General features: G+C 42.3%; 1 protein-coding gene across 3 annotated transcripts in view; it reads right to left on the bottom strand.

Moving 5' to 3' along the window:
• Positions 1-23233, bottom strand: part of pbx1a (pre-B-cell leukemia homeobox 1a) — an 88589-nt gene that overhangs the window by 55425 nt on the left and 9931 nt on the right. For 2 of the 3 annotated variants that reach the window (XM_086272432.1, XM_086272431.1), the window contains exon 2: positions 3891-3990. The gene's annotated coding sequence lies outside the window, so the exon portion shown is untranslated. Of the gene's footprint in view, positions 1-3890; positions 4558-23233 lie in introns of those variants that run through there. The other variant, XM_086272430.1, reaches the window with a different exon arrangement.

The following is a 23233-nucleotide window of genomic DNA, read 5'->3' on the forward strand; positions in this document are numbered from 1 at the left end:
CTGCTCTGCTTCAGTTGACCATCCTCCTCTGAACTCCTACTAAATTAAATACCCACCCGTTCCAGTTTCTTTGCACCTCAGATTAACGATTAAGGAAATTAAATACTTAAACCAGGAGTCGACAACAAAAGCTGCGCATGGTTAATGTAATATTATACATAAATCCTCTGAATGAACAGCTTCTGTTTCTTGGATTTCGACTGCAGACGAAGAAGAAGAAAAAAAAAACTAGATGCGTAAGGATGGAGATGCTTTTGAACCCTGCAGCAATCTCTTGCATCTTTGAGTCAGTGATCATTTTTACTGTGGAAAAAGCCGGATGTGTTTTTGTGCAGCCGAGGCTGGGTCAGGGTGAAGAATGACTGATATGAAGGGGTTGACCTGTCACACAGCATTTGACTTACTATCCTTGGAACAGGATAAAAGGGGAGCCAAATGTCAAGTGATACAAGTGACGCATCCTCAAACGCACATATCCGCACACAGAGAGGGATTTGGAGATGAATGGTTTATAATAAAAAAGCCCCAAAACCCACCAGCGATTCTGTGGATGGCATGTAAAAACAGTAAGATGATCATTTTCATGAAAATAATAGTCACCGGTGGCACTCGCAGTGCATGTCAGCCACAGGATTTCCATGCCCTTTTTTTCCCCTGAGTGTGTCTGTTCTTGCTGTAGGGCCCCTGTAAGCCCTTAGACCTCTTGGCAAAGCGTGGGTTGTGCCTGGTGGGGGGAGATGTGACGGATGCCGGAGCCTCGGAGCCCGCTAGCTACTCTGTGAATTTTCCCAGACTCATTTGCATTCATAAAGAGCCTATTCCTTGTCACAGAGTGTTTTCTTTTTTAGAATGCCTCCAAAAAATCCCGTGCGACTCTTGGTGGGAGTGCACCGGGAAAATCCGACTGTCAAAGACGACAAGACGAATGAATCCCTCTGTCAGACGCGTGCGGCTTCGACGATGACAGATGGAGGAGAGCTGTCCCTCCGTCGATCGGCAGGCTTCATTTTATAATGAATAAATCTGAATTTCGGCCCCTCCCGTAATTACAAGCGTTGCTTTATTTGACAGCTCTATGCGTTTGCTGATGGGGGTGTGATTGTTTGTGCGTTTGGTGGGTGGTGGCACCGACCAGGTGACAGCTTGATCTCATTTTTACATGGGCACAACTGCATTGCATTGTGTAGCGTGACTCTTGCTTTCCTGTGTTTAGCACCAGTCACCTAGAACGGTAGCTGGGTGTAAACATGCTAGTCATCGCAGCATTTCCCTCCCTCCCCTCACCTGCTCTGCCGTGAGCAAAATGTTGCAACGTTTGAAAAGTTGTTCTGTATGCAACCCTGCACTCTGACCTCTTGTGGACGAAGGGCAGGATCCTCATAAGGAATTCTCAGGCCTGGTTTCCCCGTTCTTTGATAAATGAATCCTGGTGGACCTTTTGTGTGTTTACAGCTGTTTCATAAAGCCATCACCACCATTGACATCACCAGCATCGAGCACTTAAGTTGGGGTCAATCAAAGAGAAAAGTCACAATCAGAATGAGGCGCATGATCATCTAATTAGTGAGTAGGCCTTGCCATGTTTCTTTTCACGTCATGTTGAGGCAGACAAAAAAGAATAGGGGTGTTCTTAATCTGCTACAGCATTTAGATGGGTGGTCGACATCTACATCTTCCACATGAACACAAGGACTCGAGGTGTACTGTTACCAGATGGCTTCCCCTGCTGATTGTAGCTGATTGGTGCGTTATTTTTTGAAATAGGCAAATTGTTATATCGATCGAATACCAAATAAATACAGGGCCAGTATTTCTGACAGTTTCAACTTATTAAGGGAGCTTATGTAGGGAAGAGCAGTGTGTCATGACTTATGAGATAAATCATCGTCAATTTGCAAATTCTGAACACATTTTATTGACCACTGAATTACTGTGATTTTTACTATCCACAATAATGAGTTAACACACCTTTTGGCTTTTTATGTTTGGTGAAACTGGGTTTTATGGATACCTGGGATATAAATGTGCCTGTTTCTTGAGCACTTTGGGTCAACCTCTGTTGTTTAAATGTGTTATAGGATAAAAAGATATAACCACAAAAAGGGTCAGACATTTTTCATAGTGCATGTCTGTGGTATATTTTGTCATTGTGTAATTTACACACAATTTAGTGAGCTACATTCTGAACTTCGAGGGTAGAAGCATCGATCATATCATGCTAGTGTTGACACAATAGCAGTGCCAACGATACTATCGATATTTGGATCGATCCGCCCATTGAGACAGCGATAAGGTGCAGACCAACCAGACCAACATTTAGGAGTACACAAAACATAGGAGAACAAAATAAAATGATGTTGCCCACAGGTGGCAGGTGGTCCACTTGGCCTATTACCCATAATCTGACTCTTCCTCAATTGCACTCAGTGCTACCACGGGCCTCTAAAAGGCACTCAAGATGCCTGGGTGGGGGCTCTTTTGGCCTGAACACCCTTGGGGAGAAAACACTTATTAGGATATGAACTTGTTTTCCTACACAGTCTTATTTTCTGTCGGCCTAACCAAAGGAAAGACTTTCACCAGTATCACCAAGGCAACACCTAAAGAAAACATCAGCCTTTAAAACATCACAAAGCTCTTTGTTTGAGTGTATTCTTTTATACACGTGTGTGTAAATATGTGCTGTTTGCATAGGTAATGAAGAGGACCTGCTTTACAGTCTGAATACGGGCGAGCTAGCTTACTGCTTTTAGATTATATGCCACGTAGCTTGTTCAGCTGCAAACTCCTGCAAGGATTACCCTTAATTATACTGTTCAACGTGTCATAAGTTAGTTTGGATCCAACTCAAAGTGAATATTCAGTCAACATGAGCTGGAGCTATGGGTCTGTGTTATGTTAGGCCAGTTCAAAGTTGTTAAAACATGGATTTGGAAGCGTGGTTTGTTGTTTCCCTGCCAAAACGTATGCATTAATCTTGGAAGATTAATACTGTAAATCTCTTCTGCTTGTGAAAGTATGAGTTGGACAAAAAGACATGATCAGTCAGTAAACCTGCAGACTACAGACAGCCCTGCTGATGTCATGTGTTTGGACCTCAGTGATCAAAGACCAGCAGTTTATATTAGTCAGTTTTTCCGAAGCCACAATACCACAAGTGCTTAATTGTACATTTTTTATTAATATTTTTACTGTTTCGGTTTTTTCTAAATATAAAACTAAATAGAATTTGCTGTAATTGTGATTTAAAGGTCTCAATTATTAGCACATAATTTACTGTCTAAATGTAATTTGCTGAGTTGTTGTTTGTAATAACCTTCCTCCTTCAATGACAGAAAATAAAAAGGCTTTGAAGAGCATTTTGTTTTTACCCACAAAACAGCCGAAAACAACAGAGCAAGTTGAATGTGAGCAGCACAGATTCTCAAAAACCCTCAAAGAACACGGTGCAAGTGGAGGATGATAAAAAAGGAGAACATCTGGTGAGCAGAGCACAGTGCCAGGACAAGACAAAGCCATGTGTCTGGCAATCATATACCTACACACACACAGGGAACACAAACACACATGCACACAGACCCAAACATTCATTCATGCATGCACACTCAAATCTGCCTGCCCCCAAACTTGCAAACAAGCAAAAAAAAAAAAAAATCCCCCCTACACACAGACACACACACATACACACCCATACACCTTCATTGTGCCAGCGCTCATGCACAGCAGGGTGCAGTTAGAGCGAAAGAAAAAAAGTAGGATGTGATTGGAGAGTCCACTGTTCAGGCAAGACTAATCTGCATACTCAGAGGCTTAGAAGTGAATATGCATGAGAGAATAAAATGATATGCCTTGAAGCAGACCACCCGCTCTCTTTGGATTACTGTACCCACCTCCGAGCCTTTTATCTTCTTGTTGGCATGCAATCAAGCTGATTTAGTGTGCACTTGCTGATGGCTTTACACAACAGATAGGCCTTATAAGGTACATAACCTGTTGAGAAAGAAAAAAAAAATAATGTCAAGAAAAAGGTTGATTTGCGCTTAAAATGTCACCAAAAGTGGTTAAAAAAATACTTTTGCCCATATGTTTTTTGGCCATAGTTTTTTTTTTTTTTTTATGTCTGATTCAGTTAACTGTAAGTAGATTCAACCATCTGCAGACAGAGAAGCAAAACAGAGAAAATGAATATTTGGAAGAATTGCACAGTATTAGACACAGAGCTCTGATGACCCATCAAATATTGAAGAAATGTCTGCTGGAACAGACTTCAGACAGACTTCCTCTAAGACTGTCCCTGCCAATGAATGAATATTTCATTTCAGAAAATAAAGTGGCCCTGAGAAGCACCATTACCAAACATTCTCCACGTTTAGCTGAAAGTTAGGGTGAAATGATAAGAGCCGTCCATGCATAACACAATCTGATGGGGTAATGCATTGGCATCACATTAGCATGACTGTATTTGACTGAATGACTCTGTGTGTGTGTGTGTGTGTGTGTGTGTGTGTGTGTGTGTGTGTGTGTGTGTGTGTGTGTAGGTTTTCCCAAATGACTAAAATGAGAAACTGGAGAACTCAAATCACATGGCTTTTCAATTTATCATCTTCCTCATTTAGTAAGAAGAAACAAAAGTCAAAGATGTTTAAAACTCACCTCGCATGCAGTTAGAGCTGTCGTTCGACGCTTTGGGGCAGTAATCTAATTTTGAAGAAAAAAAGCATGCAATATGTTTGAACTATGGGCAGCACAGTTGTGGAGAGGTTAGCGGGTTTAAGATTGGCCTTGTGATGACCTGTCCAGGGTGTACCCCGCCTTTCACCCTGTGTCTGCTCCAGGCTCTACTGCCCCTAGAGTAATATGTGCAGAGTATGGTTCAGCAAAGCCATGTTGGATTAAGCAATATCCTACCTGAAGAAGATGGTGTAAGGATGACAGACAGAAAAACATACAGTGCTTAACAAATTTAATAAACCACCACCCAGTGTGAGGTTTATGTCCTAAATTAACAGTACTGGTAATTTGCTAATCGCCCAAAAAAAAATTTTATGTTACAGTCTGTGCAAGCTATTTAATCAAGATGATAGTTTTAATACTAAAATATAATTATTATTATCCATCAATTTTCTAATTCACTGTTTTACAAAGAAGGAGAAACTAACTGTAGAAAAGCACAAATTAATTTTTTTTACTTGCATTCCTGAACCGAAAAAATAATTTTATTGGTTAAATATTAAGCTTTAGCAATTTATGTCTTCTCAGACAAGTCCAATGTGCTCAAATTTGGTTATAAAAACATGAATTTGGTTAAATATCATTTTAAACTATTTGGTTATAAACTTGTTTTTGACAGATTTCTAAACTATTTGCTTTCCTTATTTTTATGACAGGTGATCTAATAAATTTGTTTATTTATCTTCATAGCTGTGCTTTCTATGTGCACTTATGCAAACGCAAATGGATGCTGATCTTTTTTCTTTTTTTTGCTGGATTGTAGGTCCACTCTGTCCTCTCTCCGAGGACGTGAAGTTAAAAAACAATTTTAAATCCTGAGTGGTGAGACCACAGGAATGTTTTCTGCTTTCAATTCATCTTCGCTGAGTTTAAGTGTCGAGAAAGCGGTGGCATTCCTGCAGCTTGTTTGTGTCGGTCTTCTTTAATTGTACAAAGTTCAATTCTCCACATTCACTATCTTTTACTAATAACAAGTCCTGCAGCATTCTTTTAAGCAATGTTGCGCTGAAATTGTTGAAGTATTTGACCATGCACCTTCCACTTCCACCTTTTTAAAAACACCTCATGTATAGCACTGTATTTATGTAATTCTTTTCACAACATCAGAGTCACATTTTTAAACATACAGATATAGCACATTATTCTTTTGTTTGCATCACTTCCGTGACCACACAGGACCAAACACCAATCAGTCTAACATGCGTGTTTATGGGAAGGAAGCTGAGCGATTCAGCTGGGGTTCAAACCAGGAAACAACTTGCTGTGAGGTGACCATTTTAACCACTATGCCACCAAGCATGCTACCCAGCTGTTCCCAGTTAGCATGTATAGTTGTGCTGTTTTTAAGAACTTCACAAGTCTTCCCGTCTTTTGCGTACGCCATCTGAACTAAAAAAAAGAAAAGAAAAAAAAGAAGAAGAAACAGAGAGGTACGTGGGTTGCAATAAAATCACGTGGGGCTATTAAACTATCATTTCTCAGTTTCAGTATTTGACACTTTCACTTTGGTTTAAATCATTAGCAAATAATTGCATTTTGTTCTAACACATATTTTACACATACTTTATTTTGGAAAGAGGTTTGCACACTCCTGCTGAAGGAGCTTGAATTTCCTTTCCACTGGATGCTACCCGTACCACTTAATTCTCTTCCATTACATTTATTTAACAGCATTATTTACTAACTCCTTGGCTGAGGGTTGTTTAAAGTTTACATATAAAACAAACAATCACCTTATAAATTATGCATTATAATGGAATACACTACCTAAGCAAACCAGTGTTCAGTGCTCAGACGGAATCGAAATGAAGTGGTGGTGCAGCTGCATACAGTAGGATTCAATTGTGAGGGAAAACTGGACGCTGTTTTGCCCTTTTATGACTAAATTTAAGTGAAGGGAGATTGGAGGAAAAAGAGAACCTGTAGGAAGTCACACAGCAACTCATCACAAACATATTTCATGTGTACAGCAAGCTACACTGCATTGCCGAAAATATTCAGTCACCCATCCAAATAATTGAATTAAGATGTTCCAAGCACTTCCATGGCCACAGGTGTATAAAATCAAGCACCTAGGCATGCAGACTGCTTTTACAAACATTTGTCCAAGAATGTGTTCCTCTTAGTGACTTCCAGCATGGTACTGTGATAGGATGTCACCTGTGCAATATTCCAAAGCCAGCTGTTAGTGGCGTTCTAAAAAAGTAGAAGTGATTGGGAATAACACAGCCACAAAATCACAGAGAGGGGTCAGCAGAGTGTGCAGACAACCCCAGACGTCATGTGGCCTTCAGATTAGCTCAAGAACAGTGCGCAGAGAGCTTCATGGAATGAGCTTCCATGGCCGATCGGCTGGATCCAAGCCTTACATCACCAAGTAGAATGCAAAGCGTTGGATGCAGTGGTGTAAAGCATGCCGCCACTGGACTCTAGAGCAGTGGAGCTGTGATCTGTGGATGGACAAGTCCCTCTTCTCTGTCTGGTAATGATGAATCTGCATTTAGCAGTAGCCAGGAGAATGGTATTTGTCTGACTGCTTTGAGCTAGGTGTAAAGTTTGGTGGAGGGGAATTATGGTGTGGGGATGTTTCTCACGCACTAACACATCCTCCAACCACACACACCCATATTTTGCTCCATTGCGGTTTATTTCACACCTCAAACATTTAGTAAACAATTAAGCAAATACAAATAATCTGCAGGTAGTAAGAAAATAAACTACTAACACTTTTACGCTACGTCTGCGCCTACACGGGTATTTTTGAAAACGCAGCTGTTTCGTCCAAACATAAACGGCGTTTCGAATCACCAAAAACTGAGATTTTTTAAAACTCCTTTTTTGCGTTTAAGTGTGGACGAGGAATACAGAGTTCGTTACACAACGTTAAAGGTATGTGCCTTTTTTTCACGTCACGCTGTGCGCCACGTTATTGTTTACATGAGATGAATTGCAGAATGGCAGATAGTCAGATTAACAGCATTTTGTCTCTATCTTCAGGTTTTACACGCTTACATACACACACGCAGTTACTGTCCCTCCATTTAGAAAGGCAGAGGTGTCACGGTGTAATTGTTTTACATGTAGTTGTAATAATATTCGACATTGCTATCAATACATTTTTTAAAAACTGCCTCTCTGTGCAAAATGGGTTTAAAAACATAAACAACTGTGGGATGTCGTCTGTGAAGGTCCTCAGTCATCCAGGTCATCGTAGTCTAAGGAGCTTGCAAAGAAAAGCGTCTGGACTTCTTTAAGTTGCTTGAAGATGTTTCACCTCTCATCCGAGAAGCTTCTTCAGTTCTAAGGTCAAATGGCGGAGGGAACTCAAAACTGGATTATAGTTGGTGTCGTAAACCACCGCCTCTGTTCAAAGATGGTCGCTCACAGTGGACATAGATGGCTTCATTCACTCCTCTTTCAAACCATCTGTCCACTCTGTCCAAACTGTGAACACTGGCTCTTCTATGTTGTGCCATACGTACCTCCACAGGACAAGACTCAGCAGTCCATCTGCATCTTAAGGATAAAGGACACTCTTTCGAGGATGCCAATGTTCACATTGGTTCCCTCCCCAGACACCTTAACGCCCACTCACATCCTGGGCCATCTGACCTCAGGAAATCGCATGATAAGGTGAGGCCAGGTTTCACAATGAGCTCACCCGAAACCCTGGCTGATTGGGACCCACACCCAGTTTCACACCTTGGCTCAGGTGATTAGAGGATCATCAGGGGTCCTTTTGTCCCTCTGTGGGGGGTTACTCCCACTAGGTTTATATCTGGGACTCTCCACCATTTGACCTTAGAACTGAAGAAGCTTCTTGGATGAGAGGTGAAACGTCTTCAAGCAACTTAAAGAAGTCCAGACGCTTTTCTTTGCAAGCTCCTTTGACAACTGTGGGATACCATTTGTCCGTGATTTAGACAGGGGGAACAAATTGCGGCAGGATCAGCCTGATATTATTTGTATCCTGCTGTAACTTTACTGTATAAAGAGCTAACATCTCCAAAATGTCAGGAGTAGTTAGTCATTACCACAAGTGTGTGTGAACTAAAAATCAAGAATGTGGGATACTGTTTCTCTGTGATTTGGAGAGCAATTATGCAGGGGAGACCTACCTTGGCAGGTGTGCAGGTGAAACCAAAGGGAAGATATGCTTCACCATATTTTCTAGTCTTTGGCTTAGAATGAAGTGGTTTGGAAACATATTCAGTTATGCTTCATCTCCTGCTTTGCGTTTGTGTGGGCGCCCCGTGCTAGCAGTGTCCAAGCGTTGTTGTTTTTTTTTTTTCCCTTCATACCGCGCCTCCCCTGCAATGGCTCTGCGCCCCCCCTAAGGGGTGGGCCTCACACTTTGGGAAGGTCTGCTTTAACATATGAAGATACTTTGGATTATTTCATGCTTCCTACTTTGTGGGGACAGTTTGAAGATGGCTCCTTCCTGTTACAACATGACTGTGCACCAGTGCACAAAGTAAGGTCTGACATCACAAATGTCCTTACGGAAGAACAGTCAAAAATTTCCATAAACACTCCTAAACCTGTGGAAAGACTTCCCAGAAGAGCTGAAGCTGTTATAGCTGCAAAAGGTGGGCTGACATCATATTAAACCCTATGGATTAAGAACTCAAGTTCATATGCATGTAAAGACCAATGATGAATACTTTTGGCAATTTAGTGTACGTATGACTTAAATAAACAGTAAACAATAGACAATAATTACAATGCTAATTAGATTCATTATCATAACCAGTTATATATTCACTATCCATCATTTTGGTTACATTTAATAGACAGCAAAGTAGAATAAAAACTGATGTAATAACAACAACGACTGACAGTGTCACACTAGATGAGACATTCATATGAGTCATACATGTGAGATAACCCCAACTACAATAAGACATGTAGTCACCATCGTCTTAACATAGAAGGTTGGAGTGTGTGGTACAGGAGCAGCAGAGTTTTAGAGCGACAAGAGCATGCACACGCTTTGCCCAACATCCTGCCTTCAATCATTTTTTAGTGCGTGTTTGCATTTAGACGCAGTCACTGACACAAATGTCAGAGCGTGCACGGTGTATACCGAGAGGAGCAGTAGAGGTCATCGCTGAGTAACAACACCTGCAGAATCTCTGCTTCCCCTTCTACCCTTGAATTCTCCTGGCACAGAAAGAAAAGACAAAGAGAGGGTGAGAGCCAGAAAAAGATGTCCGCAGTGTGGAAATAGTTAAAGCCATAAAGACGTACAGTACCTCAGCCCTGACCCCATGCCCTCCTAGGCATCCCTCTGCGCAGAATTCTTATTCCCTACCAAACTGACAAAGTGTTTTTAATCTTTTCTTTCCCTCTCTCCTGGAGATTGGGGAAACAAAAATCAATAGCTCCTGGCAGGCGATCTAGCAGGCTGGTGAATTACAGGGTCTATGCTGCAACCACAGCGCTGCATCACAGGGACCTTGGAATGAGAGACCTTGGGAGAGACATCAGAGACACAAAGGTTGCAGGGTCACTCTTGGTCCGCAGTCTGAGGAGAGAGGTATTTACTGCCTCGGCCAGCTCGCCGCTATGAAAAATAACTGCCACTCAGCACAGAGAGGGATGGCTGAGGTGAGAGAGGGAGACAGACAGGCAGGGAGCCTGGTGGTGTTTGTATAAGCAGCTTAAATGTTGGTAGCTGCAATAAAATGTATAACACGCGTTATGTGCTATGTGCCGCACAGGTATGATGTCAGGCTGGAGACTAATGCTTTTTTCCTTCTTTCACACAAACAGGAAATGATTCATTAGCGTTTGGTGATTTAGAACGTGGCAGCGCTGGCCGATCAATATGCATGGGCCCATCTGTCAATATGTGATTTCTGCTGGTAATTAGCCGATGTGGGCCAGTGGTTGTGAATATTGCCTGGCAACTGACAGCCTGGTTGTTTCTGTCATCACTTGGGGGGTGCACAGGTGGTGGCAGCTCACAGTCGATCAATAAAATACTGTGCTTCAAGGCCCAAACCAGCTTCATAAAGACATCTACTGTGATAAAATATGGGGTTTAGAGGCGGTTCCAAATTTTCATTTCGATATAAAGGAGGGTCCAGATTTATGGCCAAAGAGTCAAAGACATTCAGTTATGAGACACAAATAACACCAATGAAAATTACAGGTTTAAATGAATGTTTCTGCAAACGTACATTTCTGTATCCAAGGCACTATTGAGAAAATGTGTCAGATCACTCAATTATAACTGCTCAAGACAGCTGGCAGCAAGACAATTAAGAGTGTGAAAATGATAATGATGATTATGATGGAGATTTTTTTAAAATTGCTTTGTTTTCAAAGCAGGAAGAGCTTTACGGGCATTATGTGCAACCCTGAGTTTGTAGCTACAACTGATATGAATTTCAGCATTGCTTCAACTGTTGGCTTAAAGTAAATCTAATAATTACCCTCCTATTATTCTCCACCAAAAACTATGCATCTCTAAATCTTTTATTCTACTAAATAATCACAGAGCATGTTCCTTTAAAGGCTGAGGGAAACATATTAGGTTACATTTACCAACCAAATAATTTGTCATGGAACCAACAAGCATTTGTCGCAAGTCAGCCAACACAACCACATTGACTTGAAGAATGGGATGCCATCCCACAGCAGTATGTGACCAAGCTGGTGACCAGCATGAGGAGGAGATGCCAGGCTGTTGTGGCTGTGTGTGATCCTTCCACATGCTACTGAGGCCTCCGGCTTGTCAAATGAATAAATTATTAAATTAAATTCCAACTCTCAACTACTCGACTCTGCTGGTCAACCCACAAATCCATTTTCCTCACATATGTGGCACCAAGAGGAAATAAATAGGCTTTCCAGTGGTATAAGATTTATTACCAAGAAGCACTGTTGCAACAAAAATACAAGAAATAGTCACTCAAACTCAATTTTCCTTACTTTTTGTGCTAAGTGTATATACCGTTAAAGTGGTCAACATTAAACATCTTTAAAGTTTCAACTGATGAGGTCAGCTGAGGCTTCAGTTCAAACACTTCATTTCTGGCATTTTTTTTCAACCCTTGGATCTGAATGATGTCAACAAAAGCTCTAGCTATGAGCAGAGAAGTCGAGAAATTTACGAGGGGTGGCCAACCAGAAGAAAGCTGCCTTAAAAAGTGAGTGTGTAGGCCTTTTGTTACACAGGACTGTGAAGGTCCATCTGGTAACCACCAGTCATGAGGAAAATGTATGTATTTCTTGACCCGTTGCGAGTGGTAGTTGCTAGCATAAAATTGGTTGCAAAGAGGTATAAGGTGCTGCACCAGAAACTTCTTTTCAGTTGCGTAAGTCAGTGACAGAATACCACAGTTTGTTTAGTTTGCATGGAATATCCCGACTTGTCTGCACAGACTTCCGAACTACTCACTTTCAAATTACAAGCTGCACCTTTTGAAATGTGTTGGTAACGGCAGTAAAGCAAACAGGTTGGCATTTACATGCAAAGCACGAGCCAGCAACCAAAACGCTGACAAGCAGGTTGGTGCACCCCCCTCTTTAAGACTGATTTCATCTAGGGACAAACAGCAACCATTTGCGCAACATTTTTGGAGTACACAATTTGCCCTAGTGGTGGTTGTTAGCTGAGGGTCGCTGGTCTGTTTCTAGACCTCTGTGTATGTGCCTTTAGCAATCAGTTTCACAGCAACTACTTGCAACCAGTCAGAGAAAACATATTTTTCCCTAGCAGAGGTTGCCAGGAGGTTGCAGACTGGTTGCAGATGGTTGAGGTGTTAAAATGGCATTTTTCAGGCAGAGTGGACTGATTGGCTGTACAAAACTAAAAAAAAAAAGAAAGATATATTTGAATTTTTACTCTCAAACTTCAGCAAAAAGAATAAAAAATAGCACTGGAAATAATAGGTCAACTTTAAAAATTTAAAGGTGGATTCACAAGTAGGTATGCTGTGCACAGACTGCAACATGATGCAAAAATGATCACCAAGAGACACAAAATGCCTACACAGGGAGACAAAACAACCATGAACAGAAACAAAAATGATTACAAAAGACAGGGCTGCTCTGTGCCTCTTTCAGTGTGGGTGTCTTGCACCTAGTATGTAGGAGGCATTGCTGGCCTCCTGCAGCTACGGACCCATTGTCTTATAAACCATCCACAATCATCACACACTGTAAAGCGGGGCTGTAGGAAAAAACAAAAGTGACCAAAATACTCGTGTTTTTATTACTCTGTCCAGAAACTGTACATACCATAAGGTCATGTCTTAAATAGTTGAATTTCTTGAGCTCCTTAACACCTAATTACCCAGAGCTAGCTGTCAAATTTAGATATATTGATTTCATTTAGGCCTCAGTTCGTTTTCTGCTACACTTGTAGCTGCAGTATAAGGAGCTTATTGAACGGTGCTGCCTCGTGTCAATAAAACAATTGCATTCGTTGAACTCTAAACATGAAATCCAGAGAAATTTACATTTGCTCTTAAACTGTTTATCTTCAGCACAACACCTGAGCTGTGACATATGTTATAATCCTTCATTTAATCCTCACAATATGTGTCCAGGTTCATAAGTTCACTCAGAAAGAAAAGCCAACAAGCAGGGCTGGTGTAAACTCCTGCAGAAGGATGCCTCTCTGTCTCTCACTGGCATTTGCATATTAGAGTGTTTTCTGGGGAAAATGAGCTGTAGAAATTAATTCAGGATTAATTGGTGCCTTTATCTCGTTAGGACAATCTAATTTAGGGGATGATGGAATTGTTTAGACTCCCTTTTGCATAATTGGATTGCGGTGAATGGCTGTCATTACCGTCTTTTTAGCATCGTCTGTGGGCCCCCTCTCTCTCTTGCAGGCCCCAGCCTCATAAAGAGCAATCATGTGTTACGCCAGTGTTTTGCTAACCCCTGGAACACACCAAGCACGCTGCAAGAGGCAAGCATGTGGCTAACCGCGCAGTAGTGATTAACTCTCTTTTCAGAGCCATTAGCATTACAGCAAGCAGCACACTGTTGGGGAGATTTCACATGAACACATAGGCGCACGGCTAACAGCACAGCGATCATCGCCTGTTGGAGACAGCAATTAGTTTTTAGTCTCAGCCCCTGTTATGTTCTGTGGTTTGTGTTTCTGACAGCATTACTTGATCCCCCCCCTCGGGAGGAGCTGGACGTGACATCTCAAAAATCTCTCAATGCTTTTTGAGAGGCTTTCATTTTCCTTTCTTTTCTTGTCCAGTGCATTTCCGACACATTTCACCCTTTCATTACTTCCACAATATCTCTGAGACAGTGTGCTGGGTTTTTTTCAACGTGGGATGAAAATCAATAGTAAAGGAGCAGAGCTCATGTAAAAGATCACTCACTGGAATACCTGATCTTCTCACTTCAACAACATTGATGTAACTATGGAAACAAGTTCTCAGGATGAACAGGGATATGTCTATCTACTGACAAAAGGCTTCTTTATGTCTCTCCCAGCCAGTTACCCCATGCCACAGCACAAGAGAAGCTTATATCTGGTGCTCCCCCACTATGATACTGTCATCATTTTTCTGAAAGCACAAATTGTTTAGATATTATTCTGCGGCCGCTCTGTGGTAAACAAGGCTGAGTGAAATCTAATCTATGGTGCTGATACTCAGGCTGTGCCAGGCTAATTGAGTTGATGTAGTCTGTCCTTCTAGGAGCTGGTCATACTGTAAAGACAGACTCTATCAAGTCATATAGTTCATGTATTGTACTTACTAGACGTGTCTTGCTTTTATATTGTCACTAGGAGTGTCACGAGTCTCCAAATCCAAACAGTTTGGTTCACACCTTGAGGTTTTAGACATTGTTTAGGGGGGGAAAATATCTTTTTTTATCATGTATTTTCATTTCATTGTTACATAAAGCATCTCCACATGGCAAAGGCCTCACTCACACAGGCCTAGAGACCACTTGGCAATTCACTGACAACCTCCACTAACCAGGGAAAAATGAAACTTGAAAAAGCGCTACACAAAGCAGAGACAGAGAAACAGTGGTGCACAAAAGGCACAACTTTTACTTTCATAGTGAACAATTTTCGTTTCACAACAGCTCGACTAATAATCAGAAAGTGCTTCCAAACAAGTTGTTATCTTTTAGATAAACTACAGGCGCCCTCTGCGAGTAACCAAAGCCACTGAAAGCAGATTATTAATATAGCACTTCCGACCAGTTTCACCTAGCGACAGCAAGCAACTTCCCACAGCCACTTGCCAACAGCTCTGGTATATACATTGTTCTCTAGCAATGTTTATGGTCTAGCAGTGGAACCATGAGTGCCTTTAGGTCTTTGTGACTGAGGATAAGCAATTGATTTGACTATGACGAAATCAAAATTTGCTGGTTTGAAGACAACAACTTCAAGCAAACACTCACAACCAGTGGAGGAGAGCTCATTTTTCCCTAACAACCAGTGGTTGCCGGAGAGTCACTGAGCAGTCTCTAAACCAGCGTTTAACACAATAGTGCCCAGCAGACTGTTCACAAAGCTGAGGGATCTAGAACTCAACAGCCGTCTGTGTGCATGGGTGTTGGACTTCCTCACTGGCAGAACTCAGGTGGTGAGGGTGGGTAGATGCGTCTCTAACAGCATCACCATCAACACAGGAGCACCACAGGGATGTGTCCTCTCGCCACTGCTCTACTCCCTCTACACTTCAGACTGTGTGGCCACCCACGGCTCCAACACCATTGTGAAGTTTGCTGATGACACAGTGGTGTTGGGCACCAGCTCCAACAACGATGAGCGGCCTACGTGGATGAAGTGAAGAATCTGGCAACATGGTGCCAGGATAACCATCTCCAGCTGAACGTCGGCAAGACCAAGGAGCTGGTGCTGGACTTCAGAAGGAGTCCGCACAGAGACTACAAGCCCATTACCATCCATGGAGCTCCAGTGGAGAGGGTCCAGTCCTTCAAGTATTTCGGTGTCCACATCTCCTCAGACCTGATATGGTCTGCCCACATTCAGGTCCAGACCAAAATGGCTAGGCACCGCCTGTATTACCTCTGACAACTGAGGAAGTTCAGGGTCTCACCAGGGATCCTCAGGACCTTCTATGCAGGTGCTGTGGAGAGCATCCTCACACAGAACATCACATCCTGGTTTGGGAACAGCTGTGTTAAGGACCAAAAAGCTCTTCAGAGAGTGATCCGTACACACCCGCCCTCTCACATCATTCATAAGTGACTGAGACAGGACTCTCTTCTAGACACTCTAAACCCACCGGCACATTGTACATTTTAAATTCTTTTAATTTTAAATATGTTCATATTGTCTATTTTGTAAAATGTTCAGATTGTCTATTCTTATTTAATTCACTTAATGTACAGAATTCACCTGCTTGCTGCATACATGCTACTACTGCACATTCACCTAATGTATATAATATATAAGGTACTTTCCACTCTCCCCCCTTTTGCACAAGTCGAGGAGCGTGTCAGGTTACATTTCACTGTGTGTTATACTTGTATAACTATGCTTGTGACGAATAAAGAATCTTGAATCTTGAAACCTGTGTGACTTGGGCCTAACTAGCATGAGCAATTTCTGCACCACTATAATTCATGCTAGATGTAGGCAGCTTCTTTCAATAAAAATAAGAATAAAACTGTCTTTTACCACAAAGCTTGGCTGCTAACGTCTCTACAGTTAATCGCAATCATGATATCCTCTGTTTATGTCAAGATCTGTAAGCTGCAGATTGTGTGGAGCTGAATGTGGACCCAAATGGAGACAAGACACTGAGGACAAGAGAGAAAGGGAAACGCTAAACAGCCTAAAATAATCCTGACTTACAGTTCATCTGCCATGGCTGTCACATAATCCTTCTGCTTTGTTTGTGTTATGTTCATGTTGCTGCATTTAGGTTTTACAAAATCTCCATGTTTTATTAGCAACCTATTGAAAGCTTAATAGCAGTGGCAACTTGTTGGGTGGGTATAGAGGGGTAAGAAGTATCACAATTTTTTATTTTCTAAATAAGGACACAGATGTCAGCAGATCCTTGGAGGGAGATTGCTGAAACTATCTGAATGGACGTGAGGGAATCTATAAACAAGTGGAAAAACCTGAGGGACGAATACATTTGCCTCCGGAAAAAAACGAGGAAAAAAAACTGACCACAACAAAGAGGTGGGGCCCAGGAAGGAAAACAATTGCAGCATTTTATTTTTTTAAACTGGTTGGCGTCGCATATGAAACACTGGGACACCACCACACAGTAATTAACTCGTAATATATCACACACAAGCATAAATGTGGGCAACAGCCCCTTAGGTTACATCATAGGCTCTCCAAAGGTTCCCTGCAGAAGTCTCAATCAGGCCTTACAGGCAACCGGCTAAGACGCAGCACATCAACACGGACTGTAACTGTAACAAGGAATACTCCCTATAAGCTTTTATGTGTCCTGTTAAAAGTAACTAATGACATAGCTGTCACAAAAATATAATATCAGAAGGCATTTATATGATTACACTAGCTGTTTTTCCGAGCTGGTGCAACAGGAAAAACTTTTCCAGTAGGATTTTCTCCACTTCGGTTCGGGACGGTTGTTTGCCAAGGGCACAAGTGAAGAGTTGGTCCTGGGGAGGCCTAGAGACCACCAGAGAGTCTGCAAACCCACCCACCCCACATAAGCATAGTAAACGTTGTTAGAGAGTTACAAACACACTCACAGAAGTGTATTTACATTCAGAAACTACTCTTTTTTTTTTCTCTGCAGCTGTTGTTCCCACACGGATTCAATTTATTAGCGGACCAGCACTTTTAAATTGCAATTGTCTTATTAGATTTATCCACGTGAGGTCATGAGAGTCATATTTTTGAGTGGCCTTATGAGTAGATTGTAAAAGGGAGTGAGCAAAAAAATGAACTGTTTGGCCCGCGGAGGCTTGCCATGCAAAAATAAAATAAAAAAGCAACAATAATAACATAAAATAAAGGGGAGACATGTGTTTGCGAGCCATCTCACTGTTAAATAACAACCCTACCCTGGCCACGCTGATAAAAACTGCCTGGCTCTGCCACTGTTCTTACATATATCAACCCACGCTTCCTCTAACAGTGTTAAAACTGTCTTACCTTATGTCTGCTGTCACTCTCTCTGCCCCCCCTCTATGTTCATCATGCATTCTGTGTCATGTTTTGATGCATTTTAGCCCCCCTCTCCTCTAGTCTGGTGCCATTTCCATTCTTTGCATAAATGCAGTCTAACAGTATTAAGTATTCATGCGTGTTGGGGAAGGTGGTGCCTGTCCTTCAGGGTAAGTGTCAGGCCTGTGTGCGGCACAAGAAAAGCCCCGGGGAGAGGAGAACATTAGGATCCATCAGCCTGACAGACAAATCATTCTCTCATGTAAACATAAATATGAGGGTATGTTTCCACTGCCATCCCACTATCTGTTGCTAGGCTACCTTGCATTAAGCAGTGTAGCTGTCCCTGTTCATTTTGCTCCAGGGATTCCAGCAATACCATCATATAACCTGCTGAGTCTTAATGAGAAGGCCTGCTCATATGAGTGGATATGAACATGGCGAGATGTGAAATTTATTCAAAACGCAGGATTTCAGCTGTCTGTCAGCGCAGAGGCGGCGCGGAAATGTTTATGAAGCTGAAGTGTTTTGGAAAAAAAGAAGCTTTGAGGGAAATATTTCTCTGCCTTCTGCACAAACACACCTGACACAAGAAAAGGTCACAACGGATCAGTGCACGCTCACACGCATGCGCGCGCGCACCGACGCAGCACGCACGAGCACACACACAGCAAACAATATGTGACGCCGAGCTCCATAAAGGTCATTTGTTGTGGAGAAATCACTGATCCCCAAATGCATTAACAAAGTCAATTAACTATTCTCCCACAAAGAAGAAAGAAGCCCATCTCCAATAAAAATAGAGCGCGCAGCGTCGTCCGGGTACCCCCACAATTACAACAACTGCGTCCCCAGATAATTAGGTGTGCTGTAAATGGGGGGGGGGGGGGGGGGGGGGGGGGTAGAGAAAGACAGTAGAAGGCAATGGTCACTGTGAAGAAAGAGCAAGGAGATGAGGGAGAGGAGCGCCAAACAGCTGGTTTGAATAGATTGTGTGTGGGATGAATTAAAAAGTTGAACCTTTCCCTGGTTGCATTCAGATGTCTGCCTCCTGGTGATTAATCATGGCCGTCAGGACCTGTAATCCTTTTCAATGGGAAACAAATGCAGCTACTGTCCTCTCTTTTGCAAAAGCGCCCAGGGCCCAGGGCCACAAGCCCGCCCGCCTGGTCACAATACCTGAACCACAAGAGGAGGCACCCAGGGGAGCACGGATGTGCGGACACACTGTAATCTGCTCCAAACATGATGGGATGAACAAAAACAGTGGATTTCAACAAAACTGTGGCATCCTTCACTGGTTGTCTACATCCTTTTTGTATCTCACAGTCAATAGTTGAGGCTTTTGGCGCAGCTTCAGGTCCGACTGGTTGAACATAACTGAAGCAGCTATTTTTTTTAAAGCATCTTTTTTAGCTGCAGGATCCTCTTTTTGAAACAGAAGAAGGGATGTAAAGGGGCTTGCGAATGGTGTCAGGGCATGTGACAGGATTTCAGATGACAGGGGAGTTTTTCTCTCTGACTGATATCGGTCCTCTCCGCTCGCAGCTGCTTTAGTCAGTGAACTTCATGTCACGCTCCTACATGGTGGTAAACAGCTGATCTAGTTTCGAAAAAGACAGTGAGAAAGTCAAGAGCCAGCAACATCGAGAGCCCCGGAGAAGAAAGTATGTCATCAGCATAAAAATAGAAGCCCGCTAACGAATTCCTAATCATATCCCCCGTGTCCTCGAGGGGCTATGCTAAAGAGGTTAAAACAACGAGCCGGTAGATGAGAATGTGTGGCGCATTTGCTCGAGAGATTATTTCCTGGCATTTCAAAGGTTTACACAGTTATTGATTGTTAAATACACCATTATCTCCACAGAATTGCACAGCGTGACTATTCTCTGTGCAGCCGTGTATCCTATCTGTAAATGTTAAAAAGTGCAATAATTGAGAGTGATTCCTCCCCGGTTTCTAACACCAGATAGGATTTGAGGGCTGCTCTGCGCCTCCTTCGCCAATCAATCAAGCAAAAAAAAAAAAAAAAAAAAGTAAAAAAGATAACTCGCAAGCAAAATGCACCGCTCAAAAGCGTCGCTCTCGACTTAAGCTCGGCTGAATCAAGTAATGCCTGTGCAGCGTTTTACGAGTGAATAAATCGAATGCCCCTCAAAAGAGAAGGCCCCATACTGATCCTAATGGTGTATGTGACCTCTGAGTAATCACCTGAAAAAAACTTAGCATTAAAAAAATCCATTGTAACCAACAAAAGGCAAATGTCAGTGTTCCCACTGTGTGAAAGAGTGCTTTTATATGTGTGAAAGGTTGTGAGGGTAGTAATTCAGTGTGGCTGCAGAAGGTGGTGCGTGTTGGCAGCGCGGCAGAGTGTGGAGAATGGGCCACGGCCAGCCGTTTCCAGAGCCTTTGTGTGTCTCTGTTTGACCAGGCGTCTCCTGGTCCACAGGAGCACAGCTTCAACACATCTAGCAAAAGAACAAAGAGGCCATTATCAGCTGTATCTCATCTCCACCCTGCCTCAACTCAATGACACCCGGGGACAAACAGCGGCAGGGCCCGGCCGCCCAGCTTTGCCGGGGCACTCAGTTTGAAGCGGACACTGAAGCGGACTGGGAGGTCCATTAAGCACAGAGGCGACGCCTTAGCTGTGGACAAACATCAACACAAAAGCATGCAGCGCTGGTTGCCAGGGAGATGCGAGAAAACAGAGTGCAGTGCAAGTGGTGACAAAGAGAAGGAGGGGTCAGGCGTGATGGGCCGCTGCCAGCTGAAAAGCCTCTGCAAAGTGAAACACAACACCCTTTTTTTTTTTACTTTGGGTTGCAAACATTGTGAAAGCTCCATTCACCGACACTCTGAGGAATCACTGTGCCAACAAGTCAGCTGCAGAATTATCTGCTATAATGAAGGGTGTTTGGTAATGAGAGTGGGATCTCTTGGTTTTCATGAGCAGGTAAATATTGTGCACATTTCAGTCTTTACACCATATCACAAAAATGCCAGTGAATCCTCAGATCAACATGGGACAATGCTCAGGAGGTTAAAACACATAATGCACTGCAGATCTGCTATGAACCTGACAGACAAAGGGATTTAGACAGTTTAGCAGTTATTTGTAAAAACCAAACATATGTGCATATTTTGACTCTCAGTGTATCATTCAAACACCTGAACAACGCACTGGAAGATTTCTTTTTAAAAAAATGCCCATATTTTATATTTTCACATAAACCGAAAGGTTAGCTAGTAAGTTGAAAAGTATCCTCATGATTTCAACAAAAGGGCTTAAAATGTCTAAGCTTTTGGTCACATAGACCACTAGAATATAATGATACACTATATGTACATTGGGTACACAATGTTGGAACACACCTTTAAACCTCTGAACTCAGGTGCCACAGGTATATAAAATCATATACACTGGCCTGCAGTCTACCTTCACACACATTGGTAAAACATTGGGTCGCTCTGATGAGGACTGACAAGAACAGTGGGGCAGTAACTGGATGTCACTGTCACTTTGTGAAATTCCATGATCAGCTGTGAATGATATTATTGCAAAGCTTGGCAACTCAGCCACAAAGTGTCGGATTGTGTAAAGGTGCATGGTGCATGAGCATACCTAATGGTCGGCTGACTCAGTAACCGCAGAGCTGCAAAACTCTGGTATTAACATCAGCACAAAAACTGTGTACTGGGATCTTCGTATTATGAGTTTTCATGGCTGACCAGCTCCTGGAGGTGCAAAGCCTAGGTGACCGGATCCCCCGTACTCTGCTGAACTATTCAGACATTAAGCTAAGTATAAGCAGTGGAGGTCGGTGTGTAAACGTATTTAGCTGCGCCAAAATAACTACAGAAATCATTGTCATCCTTTCAGACACTAACAGGAACATAACTCACTACACGAACATGATGTTGTATTGAGCATGACTTAAAACTAGCGTCGTCAGGGAGGTGTTTAGTGAGGTCACAGAGGAAGAGATCTGAGGGTGGGATTTCTACAGAATTTTATAGAGCGGATACATTTTTCACCATCACAAGAGTCGCCTCCTGTTGGTCGTTGGGCAAAATGCAGTTTGTGGCACTTTTGCGTTGGCTTTGCTTTTCAGACCTGGATGCAGCATCTATCCTTCAAGTTTCCAACTCCTCTGACTTTGTTAAACCACACATTCATTTCAGCGTAGACTGCTACAATGTTTCTATTTGTGTGCATAAACTGTGAAACTGCAAATGAGTGTGGTGAAGACAGTGTAGCTCAAACTTGTGCTATACAAAAAGTCTGTATGCATTAACTTACAAAGTTGTAATGAGGAGGTTGATTTGAGCACTACACATTCACGTTTTAACAAACGAAAGTACACACAATTAAAGTCTATCAATGGATAATTGATCATGACAATGTCTTTTTTCTAATTGCTGAATTTTAGGTCATTTGTACCTTGAGTGATTATATTTTCTCGCTGGTTTGTTACAAACATGCATGAAGAGTTGAGGTTTTGTGTTTAGAATATTCAAAACTGTGTAGGCCAAATTAATTAGGCTACGCTGAGAAGTCAAACATGCTTGAAGTTTATTTTCGTAAAAAATTTGCCTCATATTCTGCCGATGTTTCTTGCTTTCAGTTTTTATTCAGGGCAGACCGTACGTGGTGATTTATAGTGTATTTCTGCATCACAAGCTCTAGCTGCTCAAGCCTGCTTTCTGACTCTTTTTCACTTACAACCAGCGAATAAAACCTGTCGATACAATCATCCCCTCTAACCTCAGAATCTGACAGCATGTCTACTAAACACTTTTACTATAAGGCTCGGAGAAGGAGCTCATTTCTTTCTCTCTTTCTTTCTAACAGCGTCTTTTCCTCTCCTTTCCTCCTGTACTGCTTGTGTAAATAGCTCTTCCTTCTCTCCACCTGCCTGAGCTGCTGTGGCCTTGTCTGAATCCTCTGAATTCCCAGTCCACTGCAGCGTATCCGGCTGGAAACACCACAGATGCCAGCATTTGGTAAGTTTCATAGAAAAAAAAAAACAAGGAAAGTGATGGGATAAAGATGTCAGTTATGGCAAATAGAACTCTGTCACACTCCTGTAACATCTCTGTCACTGATTATCAGACCGGAGATTCAAACTCACACTCTCTCCCACACACAAAATGCCGGCCTCGTAAACAGAAGCGTATGATGAGCTCTAAAAAAAGGGAAGGAACGCACAGCATTACAGGAGGAAGAGGAGAGGAAGTATAAGCAGCCAAAGCCCCACTCTCCAAAACTCAGAGTAAATAGTTGTAGCAAGACTGCTTAGCAGATTCATCCATAGACTGTATGGGTGCAGCTAGAGATAATTGCTAATTATTATACGTGTTGTGCATTTATAGTCT

The sequence above is a fragment of the Aulonocara sp. 'chitande type north' Nkhata Bay genome, linkage group LG18 (assembly GCF_057382095.1).
Source record: "Aulonocara sp. 'chitande type north' Nkhata Bay isolate Kocher_YH1m ecotype deep benthic linkage group LG18, A_spYH_male_GT1.1, whole genome shotgun sequence".
NCBI lineage: Eukaryota > Metazoa > Chordata > Actinopteri > Cichliformes > Cichlidae > Aulonocara > Aulonocara sp. 'chitande type north' Nkhata Bay.